This window comes from Tachypleus tridentatus, chromosome 1 (genome assembly GCF_004210375.1).
Source record: "Tachypleus tridentatus isolate NWPU-2018 chromosome 1, ASM421037v1, whole genome shotgun sequence".
In the NCBI taxonomy this organism is placed as follows: Eukaryota; Metazoa; Arthropoda; class Merostomata; order Xiphosura; family Limulidae; genus Tachypleus; species Tachypleus tridentatus.
Genome location: NC_134825.1, coordinates 74,418,326 through 74,445,771, shown reverse-complemented (window position 1 = coordinate 74,445,771; position 27,446 = coordinate 74,418,326). Strand labels below are relative to the sequence as shown.

At 33.4% G+C, this 27,446-nt stretch overlaps 1 protein-coding gene across 1 annotated transcript in view; it reads right to left on the bottom strand.

The window, feature by feature from the left end:
• Positions 1-10,258, bottom strand: part of LOC143252554 (metabotropic glutamate receptor 3-like) — a 35,284-nt gene extending 25,026 nt beyond the window's left edge. The window contains exon 1 of the mRNA XM_076504889.1: positions 9,997-10,258. The gene's annotated coding sequence lies outside the window, so the exon portion shown is untranslated. The remainder of the gene's footprint in view (positions 1-9,996) is intronic.
• Between the last annotated feature and the right edge of the window lie 17,188 nt (positions 10,259-27,446).

The following is a 27,446-nucleotide window of genomic DNA, read 5'->3' as shown; positions in this document are numbered from 1 at the left end:
CTCTCACAACAAATTAACCATTACAATCCGGAAAAGGTTGTTTGTTAGTATGTCGTCCATATTTTATGTCTCATACAAAAATCTCAATCATTTGTTTTTTATTAAGTTTGTTTGTTTGTTCTTTGAATTTCGCGGAAAGCTACACGAGGACTATCTGGGAGAGCCATCCCTAATTTAGCAAGGTAAGACTAGAAGGAAGGCAACTAGTCCTCACCATCCACCATTAACTCTTAGGCTACTCTTTTACCAACGAATAGTTTGATTAACTCTCACCCTAATCACCTGGTCAAAGTTGTTGATTAAGAAGCAGGTAAAATCACTGCTACAAGTAATCGAACTGTTTACGTAAATAGCTTATAGCTTCTTTAACGTGTGAAATCTGCTGACAACGTGCAGAGAAATGAAGAAGTTAAATGATCTACTTGAAGAACTCATTGTGTTGTTTACCTGTAAGGTGTTTTTATATTCCTTACTGGCACCACTAACTTTAACAGACTGGCCTCTTTTTCCTTGTGTTCCCCTCAAACATAACAGTCTTTAACAGATTACTTTCTAACTCATTTCTCTTCTCTACTGATTCAGAAACTCTAACAAGATCTTTGTTTTTAATGACCATATCTTCCTAATCGTTAACAGACTGTTTTCTAATGTTTTACAATCAACTGGCGGCAACTAATCTTATTAACTTTGTCGAAATGATAAGAAATAATAAACTGATTTAAAACGTTTGCAAAGTGTAAAATATTATTCTTTTTATGCGGAGGTGTCTCAATGTTCTAGACACACTCAATGTATTCTGTTATCGAGTTCAAATTCAAGCCTCAAATACTCATAATATAGTAAAGACGTTAAAGTTGTTACCGATAAGCAAACAACAGCTTCATCATACATAATGAATATTTGGACATCAACATTATTTTAACAGTTGAGTCTTCGTGCTACCATCATTCATTTACTACGCACACGTTGTACCAGTTACCAAAAGGTAATTCCAAGTATGCTTTCGTTTCAGTATACGCACGCTATAAACATTTAACCTCTCACTGAGTTCAAACAGCAGGTGGCTATTGATGCTGTGAACATTTTAATGTGAGGTGAATGTAAATATTTTCTTGTGTTTACCTGTAATTCTATGATTTCCACTTTATTTCTGAGAACAGTGGTGAATAACCTTTGAACACCTGACAATATAAGCTAAGATGGGCTGTTATAAAATCAATACGTATGATATTCATCAGATGTGTGTGGTTAACAGACAAAGATGCTTTAAGTGAAAACTTTCAGTCTAATAAGCCTTGTTAACCCAGAATTATATAACCGGGTAGAAATTTCCAGCACTGAACTATTACATTTTTCAAGTAACTGATGCGCTATATTTCCAAAGTATTATTATTTTGATTAGGTACAACTCACACCATACTGTTGACAAAAGTTCAGAGAAAGATCCAGCCTCTAACGTTTATTTAGGTTTAGAAATTAATTTGTTTTCATTTAAAGTATACTCGTATTTTTTTACTTGAACCAAATTCCCCCCATTTAAACTGACTACAATGTTCGTAGCATTGGATTTGCAATTTTTCAATTGAAAACTCAAGCGATTTACGAATACAAAAGAAACCAATTCGGAACAACATATAATTTCAGTATACTCAGGAGTTCAAGAAACGAAGTATACAAATGACTAAAGACTGTTCATTTGTGAGAAAAGAATAGACTCAGAAATATGAATTTTCTGAACAATAATTATTCTTCTGAAAAATCTTGTTTGACATGAGAATTCATAAATAATACAACGAACATCAGGACTAAGTTAATTCGCAGTAAGTTTTTTTATATCAATGGAAAAAGAAAAGAATGAAGCTAAAAATATATAAGCAATGCCTTTTCAGATACCATAAGAAAGTAAAACATTCAAACAATGTCGTCTCAGATACCATAAGAAAATAAAAGATGCAAACAATGTCGTCTCAGATACCATAAGAAAATAAAAGATGCAAACAATGTCGTCTCAGATTCCATAAGAAAATAAAAGATGCAAACAATGTCGTCTCAGATGCCATAAAAAATTTAAAAACATTTAGACCTAATTATTCTTTCATGTTTCGATGTTTTGTTTTTTTTTTCCCTGGGAGTTTATAAATTTGAAATGGATTTTCTTTTATAACATCTTGCAACCTAATAACCGTTACTTTGAAGCCAAGACATTAAGTCCTACATTAGGTTAAACAAAAGTTCAGAGACTTTAAAACTTGTGAAAAACGTCAAAACATTGATAAACTTTTGTGCATTATAAGACTGTAACTGACGGAAATCTTTAGATTTCTCACATCTCATAAGATTATATATGTGAGAAATTATCATATATATAGGAATGCAAAATTGACATGATGGTTAAAAATATACGACAAAATATTTAAAATACGTCAGTCATGAGTACGCTGAAGAAATATGCTAACCTCAGTATTTTATATCATTGCTATGATAAACACTTAGAAACAAAAATTACCTTACAGAAGATGTCTAGAACCTAAAAAATCGAATTTGATATCAACAGGTATTATTTATTTTCTTATAAGTTTTAAAAATAGCTAATTTGTCCAATACATTCGTTCATATAAGAGAGAACAATGTCTAATGGCTGCATAGCTTTGCGACGGAAACCGCAGGTGTTTGGCAAATATGCACAAACTAGTTAAAATTCAACCACAACGCTGTGGCCATGGGGTCTGTGAAGGCGGGGAAAAGGAGGACTTTCCTTCGCATTTAAGTAGCAATTAGTTGCTACTGCTTTTATGTTTATTACTTTTGTGAGTTATAAACGATGCAGCATCGGTTGAAAACTTAAGTAATATAACTCCAGAGCCTTAATGAAGTTTTAATATTCTAGTAACATATTCAAAACGTTTATACAACCCTTTCTAGCCTGCAGTGGCCTAGGAGCTCCTTTTTGTCTTTGTTATCGAACTATAACTTGTCAGTTTTGTTTTGTTTTTGTTTTTTGGATTTTGCACAAAGCTACTCGAGAGCTATCTGTGCTAGCCGTCCCTAATTTAGCAGCGTAAGACTAGAGGGAGGGCAGCTAGTCATCACCACCCACCGCCAACTCTTGGGATACTCTTTTTACAAACGAATAGTGGGATTGACCGTAACATTATAATGCCCTCACGGCTGATATGGCAAGCATGTTCGGTGCGACCGGAATTCGAACCCGCGACTCTCAGATTACGACACGAACGCCTTAACCCACGGCCATGATAGAGTACTAACACTATGCAATAAACACATTTTTTATGATAATGCTAAAGAATGAAATTTAAAATCTCTAAATTGAATATTTTGACTTTGTATTGGTCCCCATAGACAATCTCAGAAAGTGTCATTCTTACATGTCGTTTACTGACCTAAAATATTTTTATTATTTTAAAAGATCATAGTGAGGTGTAAACTCTGCCCCTGCCGACAGTTAATGAAAAAAAGCAATAATCAAAGGTAAAACGCTTTAGTTATTGAATTATATCTCTTCTATACTTACTTGGATCAAAATTAAAAAATAAAGGATTGTTTGTTTTTGAATTTCGCGTAAAGCTACACGAAGGCTATCTGCACTATCTGCATTGTAAGATTAGAGGGAAGGTAGCTAGTCACTATCATCCACCGCCAACTCTTCGGCTACTCTTTTACTAACGAATAGTGAGATTCACCGTCTCTTATAACGCCCCTACGGCTGAAAAGGCAAGCATGTTTGGTGTGACGGGGATTCGAAAAATAAAGGAAAATGAACTAATTTACATAATCTGTCTCTCAGACACAAATTTAAATAGGTAGAATATGTCGTAAGATGTGTTTTGAAATATTTGTTGGTGGAGAACATTCTGGTCACACTTAAAGCAAGCCGTTGTTCACATTAGAATTATGTTATAAATGCAGTTATTAGTAATTTACTGTTACTTCCGGGGGACGCTACGTAAGTAATTAAAACAACGGTTATCCTTTAGCTCTACTGAGTCCATATAGTTTTCTAGTTAGCTGATTGTTACTGAATTGTTGACAACAGCGATAGTATAATTTTTTTGCAGAGACTTGTAAAACGTTCTGCGAAAGATTAACATTAATAAGGATGATTTTACATTTTAGAAAGTTTTTAAATTTATATTTTACGAGGTCTGTTCAAAAAATACGCGGACTGGCGTCATGAAACAAAATGTACTTTATTTAGAAGTTACAGGTCTGGGACCCCTTCAAAGTACTCTCCTCCCCAACGCACACACTTATCCCAACGGTGTTTCCACTTGTTAAAACAGTCCTGGTACGCTTCTTTTGTAATGTCCTCCAGCTCTTTCGTCGCATTTGCCTTAATCTCGGGAATCGTCTCAAATCTTCTTCCTTTCAAGGGTCTTTTGAGTTTGGGGAACAAGAAAAAATCGCAAGGAGCAAGGTCAGGTGAGTAGAGGGGGTGGGAAAGAACAGTGATCGAGTGTTTGGCCAAAAACTCACGAGTTCTGAGGGCTGAATTTCGCAGCAACGTGGTGCATCTTCAAATTTTCGGTCAAAATCTCGTAACAAGATCCAACTGATATCCAACATTCTTCAGCAAGCTCCCTGACAGTCGGACGTCAATTTGCCCGCACCAGGATGTTGATTTTGTCGACGTGTGGGTCGTCAGTTGACGTGGAAGGACGTCCAGGACGCTCATAATCTTCAATGGACTGTCGACCATCCTTAAAACGTTGTGGCCACTTGAAACATGCCGTACGCTTCATAGCAACATCACCGTAAACCGTGTTAAGCATAGCAAAAGTTTAAGTCGCAGATTTTCCAAGTTTAACACAAAATTTCACAGCAAGCCGTTGCTCCTTCAGGTCATTCATTCTGAAATCCGCCAAACGAAAAAATCGCACTTCATTTAAAACCGCGTAGCTAATACACAAATGAAGATATCTGCAATCGGGAAATGGCGTCGTAATTAGCTGATCTGTGCGAACCTAGCGACACCAAGCGGATTCCCCTGGAACCAACTGGAGCCGCGCAAATCAAACAGTCCGCGTATTTTTTGAACAGCCCTCGTATTATCATAAGTATAAAATGCATGTAAATATTTTTCTTTACTTTCTGAAGACTTTGATTTAGGAAAACAATAGAATTTTAAAGACAATTCTTTAGTGTATTTCATATCTTACCTATTCCGATATTTTTGCAAATTACAATCACATTACAGAAAGTTTAAATGCAACATGAATATATATTTAAATACACTCACAAGTATTTTTTCTTAAGTGTCTGGCGAAATCGTCCAGTCGCCGACGATTGGGTTCGAATCCCGGTCGCACCAAACATGCTCGCCCTTTCAGCCGTGGGGGCTTTATAATGTGTCAGTCAATTTCACTATTCGTTGGTAAAAGAATAGCCCAAGAGTTGGCGGTGGTTGGTGATGACTAGCTGCCTTCCCTCTAGTCTTACACTGCTAAATTACGGACGGCTAGCGCAGATAGCCCTCGAGAAGCTTTGCGAGAAATTCAAAAAACAAACAAACAAACGCTTTGCGCCAGGAAACTCCAACATCGAGTCTATCCATAGGTCTTTAATAACATATACTAATTTACGAGCAAATCACACATGTATAGAACTTAATTGACTTTATGACAGTGTTTCTAAGTTGATTGTGTAAAGAACAGTGAAAAAGCAACGTCCAAGAATAATTAATTATTTTAGGAAGAGAACAATGGTCGTTTAATCAAAAATATGACATAATTGTGTACTTTAACTAATATCTCTATAGACTGTAATTAAGGTATTAACTTCAGATATTCAAGAATGTCGAGTGCTGTAAGTAAACAAAGTATTTACAGGGTTAATAATTTTAACAAAACGTAATATTGTTTTACAGAAAATTAATTTATTATACCCACACTAATTAAGAAATGTGAAGAACCCCTTCAGATAGAACACCTATTAATATATATGATTATTTTCGATACTAAATGTACTGGGTGATTAATTTAGATAATTCCTTAGGGCAACAAATTTGATAAAATTTTGTACTTAACAATTCATGGTAGGAAAAAAGATATAGATGGTATATATACATACATGTATATGGGAAGTCTGCTACTTACGATTTTTCAGACTATAAAATATGAAAAGAAGAAAGTATCAATATAATGTGTTATTGTGGCATTGTTGAGACTGAAATCTGATACTGTATGTTATAGTGTAGTGACAGACTAATAGGAATTGTTTGTTTATTTTGTGGATTTCGCGCAAAACTACTCGAGGGCTATCTGCGCTAGTTGTCTCTAATTTAGCAGTGTAAGACCAGAGGGACGGCAGCTACTCATCACCACCCACCGCCAACTCTTGGGCTACTCCTTTACCGAAGAATAATGTGATTGACTGTAACATTATAACGTCCCCACGGCTGAAAGGGCGACCATGTTTGGTGCGAACTGGATTTGAACCTGCGACCCTCGGATTACGAGTCGAACGCCTTTACACACTTGGCCATGCCGGGCCCTAATAGGAATACTTACGCAACAATTTTTTTTTTATCAAAGGTGAGAACTCTTTAACTCAAAATACATGAATAAAGTTGACAATCTACAACCACCTGTCGATTTTGATATGCCGGAGAAATATTTTTTTTTTAATTTTAACCAGAACGCTTGGCCTGTCCTTGTTATTTTACTTAAACATACACACAAAAATTGAACACCTACATTGTAAGCTCTCAACACCTAGTGTTTGTTAGAAATGAGGTAATCTGTATTTGTGTTAATGTAACGTAATAACCAGGATATGATGCGAGATCCTTGAAATGTAACAATAACCTACTCTTTAAATGTGACTACTCCCATAGTTACATCCAATGACTGCTCTATCGGTAATTATAATTATTTTAAAAACAACGAGTTAACAACCAGAAAAGAAAAGTGGAAGAGATAATCATCTTAGATAAACAGTGACATTGATAATTAAACAAAGGCATTTTAATAAGGAACCTAATGTAGAAGTTATATCGTTTTTTTACGAGTAAAATTATCTTCTGTTTATGATGTATGGGGGACGGAAACTGAATGAATCAAATTACTTAAAGTCATGACACAATATTCGATATCTGAAACATATTCACTCTTTAGTATAAGCAACTGGCAATAAAACATTTTATAGTTTTGAAGCTAATTAATACCTATACAATAATTTATTCCTTTTACTATTGTTTCAAAATCCATTGTCCCTCGCTGGGACAGCAGTAAGTCTTCGGACTTACAACCCTGAAATCAGGGTTTCGATTTTCCTCGGTGGCCACAGCAGATAGCCCGACGTAGCTTTGCTATAAGAAAAACCCACACACTGAAAATGTATTAACTTATTTTAGGTAATTGTTTTATAAATTCACTCATTATCAAAGTGAGTATTAAACATATAGATAAAACATATGGTTTTCCGGATTTCATATGTATTTCCTGAGAAAGGTTGACTAAAATTTGTTTTAATAATGTACTGGTCAATCACTTAGTAATATCTAAATGTTAAAATTGTCCCCACAGAGAGATGAGTTAGTTATATGAATACAGTTTCTAATATGCAATTCAACAAGTCATTTGACAACTACGCTGATATAAAATCGCGGTGAAACAGAGCTTATCATAATTACATTTTGAAGTTTTTGATATTACGCAGGTAGTATGATTACACCATAAGTTGACCGATTTTGAAAATGTCACGTAACAGCTCATTTCAATGCATAACATTCATACACGCAAGTTATAAAAATGTGTTCAGATCAGGAAAACAAGAGAGTATGAATCAACTTGAAATACTGAGACCATCGAAAAAAGATCTCAAACAAAGAGTGACTTCTTGTAACAGGTTAAAATGTATAAACACAAAGGTCAGTAGCAAAGGTCGTCCACGAGCCCCAGATATTTTCGTTAAATGAAAACCAATTGTAGAAAACTGTGTGAACGTTATCCAGCTGGGGTAAAATGACAGTACAATGTAACAGTTGACGATGTGTATTTGTACCTTAATGACCTAAGAAGATTTCTACTATTTTCTATCAAACCGTGGGCGGAAGACAATTCCAAAATAGTACGAGGAATATCACGAATCTGCTTCAAAGGAATTCACAATTATCGCTCGATACTGCACCGGTGGTAAGTTACGTATAGTGAAAGTACGTAAAGAAAAAACGTCAAAGTGAATCATGGTTACTATGAAACCAATGTTTTGGACACTCCTAGTTGCTCAACGGAAGTTTGAAGGCTTATAACGCTAAAATCGGGTTTCGATACCCGTGGTGGGTCGACACAGATAGCCTATTGTGTGATTTAGTGCTTAACGTCAAAGAAAAAAAATGTTATGAATCCTTATTACCATACATAAATGAAAGCTTCACACAAACGTGAGGGTTTACCAAGATATGACTACGAAGAAAAATTGATCAAATTGCTTAATGCAATATGTTTGAATTCCTATGCAATTGGACAGCTGAAACTGGCACTGGGAAACTATAGTATTCTTATACTAAATGTATTTTTGAAAGTTTTCAAAAAGAACAGTGTGTTTTGAAGATGAAAGCATTACGACAGTATATTTTACAGTGGAAACTATGTTTCAGGGCTTTTGCCAAGATGCACAGTCATCAGATGATCATACGTGGCGACGTGAACTGTAACGACTTGTGAAGCTTCAAATTAATATAACATACTCAGTCCCCTGCGATAGTGGATACTCATCGAACACTAGCCAAACCTAAACAATATGTTTAGTAGACAGGTATGTTATTTGGTGATAACTACATCTATCCCTTGTCCACAACAGTGATCAATAGGGCCAATCAAGTCTTCTCCATACTGTAATGATACATATTTTAGTAGCAACTAAATGCAAAGTGTTTTTTCTCTTTTAAATAGTGGATAGTCATTTAGGGATAAGCCCAATAACCAATGCGCTGTTCATAGTATGATCAATAATTTATTAATAACCAAATTTAACCGTTTGATTCTTAAGTGACAGATAAGTTTGAATATTATTTATGATAGTGATTGATTTGTAGTTTTAACAAAATCAAATGCATTTTTATAATATTTTAGTAGAGATTAATCGCTCGGTGATAACAAACTCTTAGAAGTACATAAATAGTAATAATCATCTCATCTGATAATAACAACAATCAAAAGCATTACCAACTAACCACTAAATATAACATTATCTACAGCCTTGACCATTGATTTAACGAAAACTAACTCCGAGCATTGTTACCAGAAGTAGTCATTTATCTAATGTTATCTATGTCTGATCTTTGTCTAATGTAGTGGCCATCTAACTAATGTTATCTATGTCTGGTCTTTGTTTAAAGTAGTGGTCAGTCATCTATCGTTAGCTATGTCTGATCTTTGTCTAAATTTGTTGCCGGTCATCTAACGTTATCCATGTCTAGTCTCTGTCTAAAGTAGTGTCCAGTCACCTAACTATAACTAAATCCAACGTTGTTCAGAGTAATAACTAATCATCGATAACTAACTGAAATGTTGTCTATAATGATAGCCTGTTATCTAATAATAACCACTTATTTTCGTCGTCTGTTGTAGTAATTATTCATCTGACGATAATTACGTGTTTTCGTTGTCTGTTGTAGTGATTATTTATCTAACGATAACTAAATTTAAACATAGTTCTATGTTGTCTTAATCTTTTCTTTCAAAGTTTATGGTTCCAAACTACTACGTGGCGATTATCAACAAGCAGTGTTAACAATTATAAAAGTTATGTATTTGTTGTTTGTACAATTAAAATTAAACCTACGTATTGATCAGATTTCAAAATAAAAATAATATGCTATTGAAACTAATATGAGAATTTTTAACAATTGTGTTATATCTATTGCTAAAATAAAACTAAATCTAAAGTTGATGTTGGCTTTTATTTTAATTCAATGGAAACGTTAATTTTTTAAGCCTGCTTGTTTATCTTACAATTAACAAAGAGAACACTTACTTAACTCGTCTACTCTTGTACGCTGAAAACTGTGGTTTCAAAATGGTCAACCCCAATAGGCTGGTCGCTCAATTTCTTAAATTAAAGCTAGCTAATTCACATTTACTTACTAAAGAAGTAATCTAGAAAACTATACAAGATTTAACATGTGTAATGGCAAAACACCGTTTTTAAGTGCACAAACTTCTAAAACTAATCTTTCCTATTATGAAGGAATTCGCTTGTTAGAAATCCGTAAAAATCTGTAAAAGAACAACGCACGCCAAAGAGTTTGTGATTCAACGATCCGAGATTGGATATGAAATTTCACGCTCAGCGGTTGTAATGCACTATCATACATTATAGATGTCGCTAGTTCTCTATTTCCGTCAGCAAGTAATGACCAATATCTATCTGGCATTCTATCGTGCATACTCAATATCTTGGGAAAAAAAGAACCATCAAGGTTAGAGGTAAAACAAAAGGTTAAATAACAAAACTGCCATAGAAATACGCGTAACTGCTGAGATGAATCATATCAATGAACCATCATATTTTATAGAATTATTTCATGAATTCCCGCCATGTATAACACTTCTTTCATTTCATATAGACATACTCTTATTTTTTTAAAATGTTGTAGAACAATTTGATTGTTTTATACCAATTTTAATAAACTAATGAAATAAACTAAAAGTCAGTAATAATAATCTGTGCAAACCATGTATTCTAACCCGAGTTTAAAATGGCGTAATATATTTGTTTATAAATCAATAAGATGTTTACGTTATGTGTATAGGACAATAACTGTAACTAAAGGTATTTTGATCATTAAAACAACTAAAAACAAAATAGTACTACCATAAAATTGAACTCTGTAAAGAAGAATTGGGGGATGAGGTAACATTTCTCAGTACTAAAGACAGCTCTTCAACTGAGACTTTTAACGTAGCCCGTAGTGCAAACGTCTTCGGGATATTTCCTGCTAACTTCAAAAAGGCTTAAGTAAAAATAAAATACATTTAGTTTTGTAGAAAAGAGAAATGGTGAAACATTAATAATTTTAAACATTCGAAAACACATGTATATGTAATTAACGGAAGTCTTGTTTGGCAAGCTGGGTTTATTTTATCAGTTACTAGTTATTGCTGATTAAAAAACAAGAAAAACAATAGTTAAATGACATTTGAAGTACACATTTGAATACATTATATTAAAACAATTATAGATATGTAAATTAGCAGGTCTATATAAAGGTGTAGTAAAACGAAATGTTTTAGCATTACATTCAGGCATTGTTTGATGTTACTTAAGTATTGTTACGAAAAAAAACTTATCGCTTTGAAGAAAAGTACGTAATAATCTTTTCCGATGTAAAAATTAATACATTCAGGTCATAAATATATGTTTAGGTCAGTGATTTACAATTTTAGAGACAGAGATATCCTTTGAAAAACAAAGGAATGTGGATCAACTTCGGACAACAGGATCATCCAACAAAAAAAGACTTGTTACAAGCTGATCACCAACCATGGTAAATAAAGTGCAGAGTTTTGTAACAGGTAAAAATACATGAACACAAAAGTCAATGGCAAAAGCTGTCGACATGTTTTGGGTAACAGTGCGAAACATAATCAAGAAAGATCTTCATCTAAAAATGAGGTCAGCGGGATATGGGCTCACCAAAATAATACTTCGGGTTATACATCAAGCAGCAAGGGTATTGAAACTGATATTCATTCTGTTCCATATGGTCAAGTCTTCTAAGTATTTATTTTTGATAGTATTGTTTAAAAGTACACTAACACCAAGAAGTTGCAGTCTTTGTAATTGAGGTGAATTATAGAAAGCAAGCAGAAAGGAATGATGTGTTTCAGACATGACTTCCTTACCATGAAGCCTTTTGCAATAGGAACTGAATAGTGGTACTGTTTCAAAAGTGCATGGACTGTAAAAATATATGGTGAGACTCTAAAATTGTTTTTATATAGAGTCCTCTACTCTCTCCATATTGTGTTATATGTTATTGCTTCTCATCGTGGTTACCTTGGGCCTTCATTTATGGAGTATATGAGGTACAGGATGTTTGTGCATATATTAAGAAATATATATATATCATTATCAAGCAAATTATGTTTAGAATATTTTTTTCAAAACTAAATTAACGAAATAAAGGACTGGTTGTAACAATATAGTAATTTACATAAAATAAAATATCAATCGTTGTCATAGTCAATCATGATGTCTGATTATTAATTATCATATTTTTTAAATTCATATATTAATTATCAACTACTTTTTTATTATATTCTGCTGACATCTTCATGGAAATTCTAATGGACTATTTTTGTAACGGAATTGATCACCATTCGATTTTGTTTATTTACGATACACTGTTTTATACGCTAACAACTCTTTAAGCTTCGGGGAATATTTTCATAGAGTTAAATTAAGCAACTTGTTGCCAACAACATGTTGTAGCGTTCAAGAAAAATAACTGTTTCCACACCATTGAGCCTTCAAATGGTGGCAGTTCTAATATACGCTAATTCTAAGTAAAACACAATTTTATTCACTCCGAAAGTGAAGGCCCGACATGGCCAGGTGGTTAAGGCACTCGTCTCGTAATCCGAGGATCGCTGGCTTGAATCCCAGTCACACCAAACATGCTCGCCCTTTTAGCCGTAGAGGCGTGACAATGTTACGGTCAATCCTACTATTCGTTGGTAAAAGAGTAGCCCAAGAGTTGGCGGTGGGTGGTGATGATTAGCTGCCTTCCCTCTAGTCTTACACTGCTAAATTAGGGACAACTAGCACAGATACCTCTCGTGTAGTTTTATGCGAAATTGAAAACAAACAAAAAACCGAAAGAGAACTTTTAAACACAATTAGTTGAAAAACCAAAACGTTTCAGCAAAACAATTTTTACGAAGAATAGAGAAAATCTTCATGTTGCTAAATGTTAGGGTCGGTATTGTATGTTATAATTAAAGAGCAAATTTTGTCTTAGTTCTGAGATCGTTTAAAACATTTTATTAATGACAGAAAACATTTGTGGAACATAGACATGGAGTTATAAAGATACATTGAAGATCAGTCTTTCGTGATAAAAGTCTTCGGCTAGCTTACCACAGCATTGGGTCAATAGTAACGCTCAGATTCAAGGACTAGAGAATTTCAATTTTGTTTAGGGAGTTATGTCTAAATGCAGCTTAGTTAACTGCTAGATAAACCTCTATCGAGCTGCTGCTCTATGTACGACGACATGAACAATAAACTAAGTATTATAGTGTACTGACCCTTTCTTTCGAATGCACATGGTTCACTAAACTAATCTTACATGAGTGTTGTTCTATATAGGAACATATGGCTCACTAAACTAACCTTGCTTTAGTGTTGTTCTATATAGGAACACATTGTTCACTAAATTAACCTTATCTTAACGTTCTGTTGTTCATGTTGTGTTTCAACGAAAACCCCCGCTCTCCTTGACCAGACTGCGTATATAATTTTTTTTTTGTTTAAAATTACAATTATTTCCTAGCTTGAGGAAAAGCCTGATGTAAAGGGAAAAGTGTGATACATAAGTGTATTATGAATTTTCTCATAATTAATATAGTACTATATAAAATTAATACAGTACTGTATAAAATTAATACAGTACTATATAAAATTAATGTAGTACTATATAAAATTAATACAGTACTATATAAAATTAATACAGTACTATATAAAATTAATGTAGTACTATATAAAATTAATACAGTACTATATAAAATTAATACAGTACTATATAAAATTAATGTAGTACTATATAAAATTAATATAGTACTATATAAAATTAATACAGTACTATATAAAATTAATGTAGTACTATATAAAATTAACATAGTACTATATAAAATTAATATAGTATTTTTCGGAACTATTAAGTTATTCTAACATGTAAAGTATTCACGTAGCATATTATTAAGGAAGTTATTAAGTTACTTTCTTTTTAACTGCCTTTTTTTCTTGGTAAATTTCTTGAAGTAACTCCTGGTCTGCCAACGAGAGTTACAGCTATAATGTTGTATATTATGCAAAAATGTCTATAGTTGTATCCTCCAACTGTGAGTCATGTGATACTTCGAAGGTTATAACCTTCCTTAAGTTTGAATGAAAATGACTAATCACGTAGTAGCATTAGTCGCTCGGAATATTACCTTAGAAGTAGGTAATAGGTAACATAAGGCTCAAACAATCTGGTATATAGTTCGAATAGAAAGCAATTACTAGCTACTAACAGCGAATGCCTAAGCGTCATAACCAATTATACAGACCATGTTCGTGTTATTAAATAAAGATTATTCACTATGTCTTACATTGTACCTAATCTCTATTTCATTTCACGAACTCAGTTTCAGAAACATAAAAAACTCCGCTGAAATTAATAAATATCTTGTTGACTCTTATGTTATTCAGTGAGCCTATTCCATCCCTCCAAGGAGAACCAGTTTTACTTGAAAATAATATGTAAATAACTATCTTTCGCCGAAATAACCTCTTCCAAGTTGTTCAATAGCGGTAACAACACGAACTTATACATTGTAGAACGATAAAACTTATTTTTAATGTTATGTTTCTTTCTTACATTCTTCGTTTTAAAATAATTGTATCAAAAAAAGAATTATCTGTTTCTATCAAGATAAAATTTGAAGAACAATTGGTTTCAGACGCCTCGAAACCGGAAAGTTGATCAGAATGTGAAAAGCGAATTTTATAAATGAATTCGCGAGTAAAAAAAAAAATCATACACCTTTTGAATTATGCTTAAAATGTACAGTTTGAACAAAAAGTGAAAATATTATTTATAGAAACTGTTAATGCTGTATCGTTCTAAATATATTTTGCTTTGTAAAAGGTAGAAGCCTGTGAGCTTCTTTACTAGGGCTGGTTGGCGCATACAACTCTACTACAGCTTTGTGCGAAATCGAAGTGCTTTTTAGTGAGCCTGTATGGTTAATTGGTAACTTTGGAGACTTACGGTAGTAAAAAATCCAGTTTCCGTAGTCGTGATTGTCAGAGCACAAATAGCTTATTGTTCAGTTCCTGCTTAACAACGACCACGCACAACGTTTTTATTCAGACAGTGCTGTAACTCATGCGTTATGTCGTTTCGTGTCTTAATCTGATAAGTACTGCATTTTAATAAGTAAGGAGGCGTTTATGTACAACAACTTGAAATATAAATAGTGCACACGTGTTATTTGTTGCAATGGATTAATCAGAAATTAGTGTTGCTTTTTTCACTAAAATTAGGCCCGGCATGGTCAGGTGGTTAAGGCGCTCGACTTGTAATATAACGGTCGCGGGTTCGAATCCCCGCCACATCAAACATGCTCGTCCTTTCAGCAGTGGGGACATTATAATGTGACAGTCAATCACGCTATTCGTTGGTAAATGAGTAACCCAAGAGTTAACGATGGGTGATGATAACTAGCTGCCTTCCCTATAGTCTTACACTACTAAATTAGGGATGGCTAGCGCATATAGCCCTCATGTAGCTTTGCGCGAAATAAAAAAACGAACAAACACAACTAAAATGAAGTAAAATATATTCTTCATGACGAGAAACTCACTTGAAATAAAAATGTATCTCAGAACCGCTGGTATGGGTTTTAACTCTTTTACTAATAAGCAGAAAACAACGTTTCGACGTTCCTAGGTCATCTTTAGGTCAATAAAGAGAGTTTGTAACAATGATGAAATTAAAAATGAGTGGACAGAAGGTAAAAAAACTATTACTGAAAAATTAAAATTGATTCTTAATAATTTACCAAGGAAAATTGACTAGAATGTTTATTAGAATGACCAGTTTATTACTTCACGGTTGTAAGGTTCTCAGTCAGAATCTGTTAAACGTGTTTCTGCTTTTCACTTCACATAAAATAAGGAAAGTGTGTGGCATAAAGTGAGTTTTTGATATATTGGAATGTATGGTTTGTTATTTTTCCATCACCTGTAACACTCAAACTTCAATACACAGTTAATGAACTATTCTTTCTCTTCCTTGAGGCTACCTTCATTTCCACATAATTTTCTGCAGGTGACCCACTAGTCTAGCTTTTAGTATTTTATTTATAAAGTTAGTTTTGTTAATAATTTTCACTCAGACAGTAATTCTTAAGCAGAATAGCCCCTTTATTATAAACAGAATGACACAGATCTTTATAAACAGAAAAAAAAATCACTTCCTGATGCTCAGAATGAAGCACCTCTTTACAAATAGATAACTCACTCACTGACACAGAATAACATAGTACATTGTAAACAGAAAATCACATTTACTAACACACAAAATAGCGTAGTACATTATAAACAGAAAATCTCACTCACTGACGCATAAAATAACGTAGTACATTGAAAACAGGAAATCTCACTTACTGACACAAAAAATAACATAGCACATTATAAACAGAAAATATAACTTACTCACGCACACAAAATAACATAATACACTGTAAACAGAAAATCTCACTGACAAACAGAATAACATAGTATATTATAAACAGAAAATCTTACTTACTGACACACAGAATAACATAGCACGTTATAAACAAATAGCTAACTGGCTAGCCAAAAGAGTGATGCAGCTCTTTATAAACAAGATTGTTTAGTTCCTGATAAATATAACAATTCGTCTCCCGACCCGCAATAAAACAAAATTTCCAAGGTATATTAAACAGCTCAGATTCTGCTATACAAAAATTTCCTGACTTTTTGATACACACAAAAATATTGTCTCCCTTTTTCTATAATAACTGCAGACAGTCTTTCAGGTATTGTTGCAACGTATTTCATCAAAACACCCTTTGCAATTTTGCTCCAAATGTCTCTAATACGCACTGTACATTACAAAATATAATAAACACTAAGGAAATACCAGAATAATATGTTGTTCTTTTTCGTTCTTGAACTACATTCCAAGCATTTATCGGTTAAACAGTCTGTAGAGTATCATTGATTTAGGCAAATACATTTATAACCCAGAAAGGCAGCCACTCAACTATACGTAGAAAATGTACATACAATGTATAAACTCGGATTCAACAAATCACAGTATAGGAAACTCTCTTTAAATTGTTACTTCTAGTTTTTCCTTTTGTTCACATAAAATCGGAGGACGTTTTACAACCTTAGTAAGACTAAAAGAATAAACCGAAACTAGACACACAATTTATTTCAACCATACTTCGCCTTATTTTTTTTAATCTCTTCCTTATCTTTCTGCCGCGCTTGACTAACAGAGTCATCTATGAAGCATTAATTGAAACATTTATCAGTTCGAATTTTGCAGAATAAAAATAATTTTCCAATACAATAACATAAACAAGAAATGAATTATAAAATTATACTAAATGAACTATTTCTTGTGTCTTTGCAAAACAGCGTTTTTGATCTCTTCTAGACAAAATGTTTTGTCTGGAAACATAATGGTGAGATTTATATCAAGACAACACGAACTTATACATTGTAGAACGATAAAACTTATTTTTAATGTTATGTTTCTTTCTTACATTCTTCGTTTTAAAAGAATTGTATCAAAAGAAGAATTCTCTGTTTCTATCAAGATAAAATTTGAAGAACAATTGGTTTCAGACGCCTCGAAACCGGAAAGTTGATCAGAATGTGAATAGCGAATTTTATAAGTGAATTCGCGAGTAAAAAAAAAAAATCATACACCTTTTGAAATATGCTTAAAATGTACAGTTTGAACGAAAAGAGAAAATATTATTTATAGAAACTGTTAATGCTGTATCTTTCTAAATGTATTTTGCTTTGTAAAAGGTAGAAGCCTGTGAGCTTCTTTACTAGGGCTGGTTGGCGCATACAACTCTACTACAGCTTTGTGCGAAATCGAAGTGCTTTTCAGTGAGCCTGTATGGTTAAATGGTAACTTTGGAGACTTACGGTAGTAAACAATCCAGTTTCCGTAGTCGTGATTGTCAGAGCACAAATAGCTTATTGTTCAGCTTCCTGCTCAACAACGACCACGCACAACGTTTTTATTCAGACAGTGCTGTAACTCATGCGTTATGTCGTTTCGTGTCTTAATCTGATAAGTACTGCATTTTAATCAGTAAGGAGGCGTTTATGTACAACAACTTGAAATATAAATAGTGCACACGTGTTATTTGTTGCAATGGATTAATACGAAATTAGTGTTGCTTTTTCACTAAAATTAGGCCCGGCATGGTCAGGTGGTTAAGGCGCTCGACTTGTAATATAACGGTCGCGGGTTCGAATCCCCGCCACATCAAACATGCTTGTCCTTTCAGCAGTGTGGATATTATAATATGACAGTCAATCACGGTATTAGTTGGGAAAAGAGTAACCCAAGAGTTAATGATGGGTGATGATAACTAGCTGCCTTCCCTATAGTCTTACACTACTAAATTAGGGATGGCTAGCGCATATAGCCCTCATGTAACTTCGCGCGAAATTAAAAAAGGAACAAACAAAACTAAAATGAAGTAAAATATATTCTTCATGACGAGAAACTCACTTGAAATAAAAATGTATCCCAGAATGGCTGGTATGGGTTTTAACACTTTTACTAATAAGCAGAAAACAACGTTTCGACGTTCCTAGGTCATCTTCAGGTCAATAAAGAGAGTTTGTAACAATGATGAAATTAAAAATGAGTGGACAGAAGGTAATAAAAACTACTACTGAAAAATTAAAATTAATTCTTAATAATTTACCAAGGAAAATTGACTAGAATGTTTATTAGAATGATCAGTTTATTACTTCACGGTTGTAAGGTTCTCAGTCAGAATCTATTAAACGTGTTTCTGCTTTTTACTTCACATGAAATAAGGAAAGTGTGTGGAATAAAGTGAGTTTTTGTGAACAATATCTTGGAATGCATGGTGTGTTAATTTTCCATCACCCTGTAACACTCAAACTTCAATACACAGTTAATGAACTATTCTTTCTTTCCTTGAGGCTACCTTCATTTCCACATAATTTTCTGCAGGTGACCCACTAGTCTAGCTTTTAGTATTTTATTTATAAAGTTAGTTTTGTTAATAATTTTCACTCAGACAGTCATTCTTAAGCGGAATAGCCCCTTTATTATAAACAGAATGACAGAGATTTTTATAAACAGAAAAAAAAATCACTTTTTGATGCTCAGAATGAAGCACCTCTTTACAAATAGATAACTCACTTACTGACACAGAATAACATAGTACATTGTAAACAGAAAATCACACTTACTAACATACAAAATAGCGTAATACATTATAAACAGAAAATCTCACTCACTGACGCATAAAATAACGTCGTACATTGAAAACAGGAAATCTCACTTACTGACACAAAAAATAACATAGAACATTATAAACAGAAAATATAACTTACTCACGCACACAAAATAACATAATACACTGATAACAGAAAAGTTCACTAACAAACAGAATAACATAGTATATTATAAACAGAAAATTTACTTACTGACACACAGAATAACATACCACGTTATAAACAAATAGCTAACTGACTAGCCAAAAGAGTGATGCAGCTCTTTATAAACAAGATTGTTTAGTTCCTGATAAATATAACAATTCGTCTCCCGACCCGCAATAAAACAAAATTTCCAAGGTATATTAAACAGCTCAGATCCTGCTATACAAAAATTTCCTGACTTTTTGATACACACAAAAATATTGTCTCCCTTTTTCTATAATAACTGCAGACAGTCTTTCAGGTATTGTTGCAACGTATTTCATCAAAACACCCTTTGCAATTTTGCTCAAAATGTCTCTCATACACTCCGTACATTACAAAATATAATAAACACTAAGGAAATACCAGAATAATATGTTGTTCTTTTTCGTTCTTGAACTACATTCCAAGCATTTATCGATTAAACTGTCTGTAGAGTATCATTGATTTAGGCAAATACATTTATAACCGAGAAAGGCAGCCACTCAACTATACGTAGAAAATGTACATACAATGTATAAACTCGGATTCAACAAATCACAGTATAGGAAACTCTCTTTAAATTGTTACTTCTAGTTTTTCCTTTTGTTCACATAAAATCGGAGGACGTTTTACAACCTTAGTAAGACTAAAAGAATAAACCGAAACTAGACACACAATTTATTTCAACCATACTTCGCCTTATTTTTTTTATTCTCTTCCTTATCTTTCTGCTGCGCTTGACTAACAGAGTCATCTATGAAGCATTAATTGAAACATTTATCAGTTCGAATTTTGCAGAATAAAAATAATTTTCCAATACAATAACATAAACAAGAAATGAATTATAAAATTGTACTAAATGAACTATTTCTTGTGTCTTTGCAAAACAGCGTTTTTTATCTCTTCCAGACAAAATGTTTTTATCGTTTTGAAATTTCATTTTATTACGCACATAGATCTTACAAAAAGGATATGTTGTGTTAGCGCAAAACTACACAACGAGCAGCTACCTCCGTGCTGTCCACCAGGAGGAAACGAACCTTGGATGTTTTAGTTATGATCTGGTAGACTTTCCGTGATCCACCAGAGGACAGTGGAATATATAAATTAAAGCCATTCCACCAGCTCTTCAAAGGCTCAGTCTTTTACGCTAAAATAGGATTTCGATACCCGTATTGGGTAGAACGCAGATAGTCCTTTGTGTTTGATAACAAACCAACAAAGTAAATTCACTCCATAAAGAAAAACACCTAAAAATAATCTAAATCCAATAAAAGTTTTATAAAATTCCAGCAAAATGTTCATTTCTTTAGTTTTTATTTTGTTTCTTAAAACTTGAAGATTACAGAATGGAAGAACGTCTAAAATTTCAACTGTTTAAAACACTTTTTACTAAAATATACAGTCCCAAAACTAAGGTTTTACATTTTTATCATACTGAGAAGTTTATTGTTAGTAAACACTTTTTTTGTAGATTCTTTTTTCTTTAATGTTTTTGACAAATACAAAAGTATGAACTAACTGTTTAACAGAAAATCTGGTTTTAAAGAAAATACTGAACACATTAATGGTTAATAAATTAAACACAAACTATATTATTTCCACACTTATTCCATGACATATTTATTATGTCTTAGATATGATAAAATATAAAGTGATATTAATTATAGAAATTCATTTTCCTTTCGTTAAGACGATAATTTTTAGCTCATGTCAGAGAGTTAACTATTTTCTGGGATCAGCCACGTCTATATTCCTGTAGAAAACGGTGGGTACGGACGGTCTGTAATGTGTATAGTGTTGAAGAATAATCCCAAGCGTGTTAAGGCGTGAGACTCGTAATCTAAGGGTCGCGGGTTCGCATCCCGGTGGCGCCAAACGTGCTCGCCCTTTCAGCCGTGGGGGCTTTATAAAGTGACGGTCAATTCCACTATTCGTTGGTAAAAGAGTAGCCCAAGAGTTGGCGGTAGATGGTGATGACTAGCTGCCTTCCCTCTAGTCTTACACTGCTAAATTAGGGACGGCTAGCACAGATAGCCCTCGAGTAGCTTTGTGCGAAATTCAAAAACAAACAAACAAACAATTGAAGAATAATTGTGAAAAACATTTCATTGCAAAATATTAAACTCGATTTAAAACCTACCACAAGTCTTTGAAATGGCCCTTTTCATAGTTGTGATTATTGAGCGTTCCATCTACATCTTTAGCCTATCAATGATTCCAAGTGTTTCTTTGAGATTTTGATTTTAGCAGTCAATGAAGGAAAAGATGTGCTCGATGAGAGCAGAAAGTATTGGCCATTCAGATTTCTTATTGTTCATGTGCCATTGAGAATAACGTACACAATCATTTTGAAACCCTTTTGAAATTGATGGATCCGATCCTGTAAAGATATATTTCTACCACACATGAGTGAAAAGCTTCATTAAGGAATGAATAACGTCATTAACCAGTATATGGAGAGGTTTTACTCTTAGCAATCTTTAGTTCAAATAAATGTATGTGTTCGCAAGAAATTCTCGAATTCACGAGAAGTCATGAAATAAATAACATAAAGATTATTGTTAACAGCTCAAGTTAAGCCTGAAGGTAAAAAGCTAGGAGTTCCTCACTACATTAATCCATTGGAATCCTACAGGTATGTAATTACACAGCATTGATGAAAGAGGAAGAAAGTACTTTTGAACACATGTGATTTTCTTCCAAACATATATATTACACCATCTACCAAAGTTTTCAAAAAAGCGGAAAAAAAACTCTTCGTTGTCAAATCTTATAGTCTGTTTTTTTTTTCAGAAAAAAGAAATATACACAAATAACCTTTAAGATCAAATACATATTTTGAAACTTATGAGTTGTATGATCATAAATATGTAGATAACTGAAACTGCTGAAACATTTTATACACTACTTAAAAATATCATATAAGTTACCTAAGCCTATTTTTGTTACACGTGTCTTCAACAATCGCTTACAATACTGCAAACAAATATTGTTGGATAGACGTACTGCGGAAGTTTCTGAAAATTTGTTTACAGAATGTTAGGGAACTCGACGATATTTGATTTTAACATACAAGCTACAGCCAGATAGCCGCTCATCGATGTAACGTGTGCGAAACGTTGGATTTCATGTTTTGAGCGTCTAAAACAACAAAAACAAAAAATATCATGAGGCGCAATGAATCTTTCTTTGTCTATTTTGCATGTACGTGTGTGAGGTTGAAAGGTCCGTGCTTTACTAACCATGAGTAACAATACCGGTAGGTTCATGAAATTAGCCTGTTTTGTTCAGTTTAGAGCAGGTCTACTATTTATTTGTTTTTAAGAAAGCCCCAAGAAATTTTGTTTGCTCGTACATTTTGAATAATGCCATTATGCATTCTCTAGTGGAATTCTAAAGGAAAGTTAAATGAGTTTTGAGCATGCTAACATACCACTCCACGTAACAAGTAAAGAAAAATTATATAATTAATTTAGTATGATAAATACCATGTTATAATACAAATTTGGTATGCAGTCATACCATATGTTCCTATCTCCTTGGCTGATATATATAACTTTTCAAAACTTCTGTGCATATTAAACATTTTAGTCTTAACATGGAAAGTCAGTCAAGGAAGTCACTAAGTTCCTCTCAACCTAATTATTTATTAAACTAGGTCAGTCATCAAGGTTATCACCTATGCTTTGTAGTGGGGAAGACTGTTGTACATTTCACAGAAAGTGACAATGATCTCTTCTGCTGAAAAGTGGGATGATGTTCCATACGTATAATAATTAATTCGAACGAGAATGGTTGTCCATCATGCAGGTTGTGCTTGCACCATGAATAGAATGACATTGTTGTTGTTAGTATATAATTCGACGTTTACCCAGTCTCAACAGATCGTAATAATAATTTAACCTTTTAATAACTTTAAAGAACGTTTAATACTGAAAAACTAACCTGAAATTTTAAACTTGAACTGTTAAAGGCTTCAACTTTACTTAACACCACATGTAAATCATCTTTTGATTTGATTATTGTGTGATTTAAATAAAGATCGTTTTACAACATGAAAGCTTCTGTTCAGTCTCTTTCTTTGTGTTAAACTCAGTCAAAGTCAGGAAAAGGTAGATATTTGTTGTGCAATACTTTTTCCAGTGAGTTTTCAATAATTCTAAGTTGTTTTTTTTCCCATTTACTCGAAAAAAAATCAGAATTATATACAAGTAAGAGAATGTTTGGTAATTATTAGGCTGTCCAACAATAAATGTCGTTTTCCAGCTGTGAAGTTTAAAAAAAAAAACATGCTTTAATCAAAGTAAGCACTATTTGTTTCAACATGCTCTTACCAACGTGTAACGATGTTGTTTTTGTCCCTGTTGTAGAAATCAGAGTTTCTATGGTAAACTTCCAGAAAGCTTCTTCTGCAGCTCTCTGGTTTTGAAAGCGTTCATTGTTCAAAAAGTTGTCAAAGTGATTGGAACAATAAAAAAATATGTAGGGGAAAGGTCTGGATAACAAGGTGGATGAAGCAGAACCTCGATTTCCAATTCGTTCAATTTTTGGAACATCATCCTTGAAAGGTGTCATAACGCCAATTTTGTTGATCTTCAGTCGGCTCATGTAGAACCCACTTATTCAATTTGTTCGTCTTTTAATCGCACTCAGGTTGTTGGAAATATTTAATTTGCTTGTGCCTAGCTTTTCTGCCAGCTCAAGTACTGTTATGCGAGGATCTGTCTCAACTGTTTCTCTTAATGTGTTTTCATCCAAGGATGGCTTCCTTCCATGATATTCGCGGTCTTTAAGACTTTTATCTCCATGTATAAACTTGTACGTTCAGTAACAGATCCATAGCCGAATGTCTGGTTAATGTTCCGTGTAATTTCGGTAGCTTTTTGTCCAAGTTTGAAGTCGTATAGGAAAATCAGACGAAAGTTATTTTTCTCCATGCTATCTTGGGGGTTGCGAAACTTTCTCTGAGTAGAGGTGAAACAGCAGACAATTAAGGCACAATATAAGCGACAAACTTCGATTAAATCAACCAACCAACCAACGATAAGTTACTCAATATTCAGCTTCTATATGTCATCGTGAGAATTCTGACATTATGGACAACCTAATATTTCATTATGATAACATAGTATGCCACATTATAAGTAAGGGAATGTAAGATAATCCGTTCAATGTGGTAACACACCATTTTATACCGCAAGTAAAAGAACATTAGATATCTCTTTGAGTATGGCAACAAACCATGTTACATCACAAGCCGCGTCCGGTGGTGGTTTGAGAAACTTTATGTCCAGATGTCCAGAGTTTTCCTTAGCAAGTTCAAAGAATCGACAAGATTACAATTGTTTTGAGACGTTTTAGAACGTCAATTAAGAAACAGACCATGAAATAATACACTTGGCGCTGATTTGTAAGAGAAGTGGCGATCCATTCCACTAGACTGGTATCAATGGTGGATGACAGGTGCTTGTAGATCCAGGTTTGATTAACACCAAATGTGAATCTTCGAATTATATTTCTGAAATCTGAAAACAGTTTAAAACATACTAATGTTGACTACTAGCATTGGATTAAATATTATAACCAGTCAAAATGTGGTAGAAAAATACCACAAAATAAAACTACGTTTCACCACCATGACAATATTGTCACTTTAGTCTTTAATAACGTTTGTACCACCCCTTTTTTGAACTACAAAATCTAATGTAAAGTAATAATACTATACTACGAATATTCGAACGAGAAATTTAATTTTCTCAGGCTTGAATCTTTTCTGTCCAGTTGTTAGAATGTGAGATGCATTTGTCACGCACACCTCTAACATACTCTGTTTGAGAATTAGCCAATAAATAACTTTAATGTTTTACCTCATCTAAATTATTTCCAATAAAAAACTTTTAATTTATGAATGGTGTGTCAATTCAAGTAGTGTTTGTTGTTGCTCTTTTACTATGATGTAAATGATATAACTCATTTACTCATGTAAAGTTTCTCTTCAAAAGTAAAGTAATCTCATGTATTTCTGTATAAAGTAGACTGGGGGAAACATAATGGTGAGATTTATGTCAAGACAACACGAACTTATACATTGTAGAACGATAAAACTTATTTTTAATGTTATGTTTCTTTCTTACATTCTTCGTTTTAAAAGAATTGTATCTAAAGAAGAATTCTCTGTTTCTATCAAGATAAAATTTGAAGAACAATTGGTTTCAGACGCCTCGAAACCGGAAAGTTGATCAGAATGTGAAAAGCGAATTTTATAAATGAATTCGCGAGTAAAAAAAAAATAAATCATACACCTTTTTGAAATATGCTTAAAATGTACAGTTAGAACGAAAAGAGAAGATATTATTTATAGAAACTGTTAATGCTGTATCGTTCTAAATATATTTTGCTTTGTAAAAGGTAGAAGCCTGTGAGCTTCTTTACTAGGGCTGGTTGGCACATACAACTCTACTACAGCTTTGTGCGAAATCGAAGTGCTTTTCAGTGAGCCTGTATGGTTAAATGGTAACTTTGGAGACTTACGGTAGTAAAAAATCCAGTTTCCGTAGTCGTGATTGTCAGAGCACAAATAGCTTATTGTTCAGTTCCTGCTCAACAACGACCACGCACAACGTTTTTATTCAGACAGTGCTGTAACTCATGCGTTATGTCGTTTCGTGTCATAATCTGATAAGTACTGCATTTTAATCAGTAAGTAGGCGTTTTTGTACAACAACTTGAAATATAAATAGTGCACACGTGTTATTTGTTGCAATGGATTAATACGAAATTAGTGTTGCTTTTTCACTAAAATTAGGCCCGGCATGGTCAGGTGGTTAAGGCGCTCGACTTGTAATATAACGGTCGCGGGTTCGAATCCTCGCCACATCAAACATGCTCGTCCTTTCAGCAGTGGGGACATTATAATGTGACAGTCAATCACGCTATTCGTTGGTAAATGAGTAACCCAAGAGTTAACGATGGGTGATGATAACTAGCTGCCTTCCCTATAGTCTTACACTACTAAATTAGGGATGGCTAGCGCATATAGCCCTCATGTAGCTTCGCGCGAAATTAAAAAAAACGAACAAACAAAACTAAAACGAAGTGAAATATATTTTTCATGACGAGAAACTCACTTGAAATAAAAATGTATCTCAGAACGGATGGTATGGGTTTTAACACTTTTACTAATAAGCAGAAAACAACGTTTCGACGTTCCTAGGTCATCTTCAGGTCAATAAAGAGAGTTTGTAACAATGATGAAATTAAAAATGAGTGGACAGAAGGTAAAAAAAACTATTACTGAAAAATTAAAATTGATTCTTAATAATTTACCAAGGAAAATTGACTAGAATGTTTATTAAAATGACCAGTTTATTACTTCACGGTTGTAAGGTTCTCAGTCAGAATCTGTTAAACGTGTTTCTGCTTTTTACTTCACATGAAATAAGGTAAGTGTGTGGAATAAAGTGAGTTTTTGTGAACGATATATTGGAATGCATGGTGTGATAATTTTCCATCACCCTGTAACATGAAACATTCAAACTTCAATACACAGATAATGAACTATTCTTTCTTTCCTTGAGGCTACCTTCATTTCCACATAATTTACTGCAGGTGACCCACTAGTCGAGCTTTTAGTATTTTATTTATAAAGTTAGTTTTGTTAATAATTTTCACTCAGACAGTCATTCTTAAGCGGAATAGCCCCTTTATTATAAACAGAATGACACAGATCTTTATAAACAGAAAAAAATCACTTTTTGATGCTCAGAATGAAGCACCTCTTTACAAATAGATAACTCACTCACTGACACAGAATAACATAGTACATTGTAAACAGAAAATCACACTTACTAACACACAAAATAGCGTAGTACATTATAAACAGAAAATCTCACTCACTGACACATAAAATAACGTCGAACATTGAAAACAGGAAATCTCACTTACTGACACAAAAAATAACATAGCACATTATAAACAGAAAATATAACTTACTC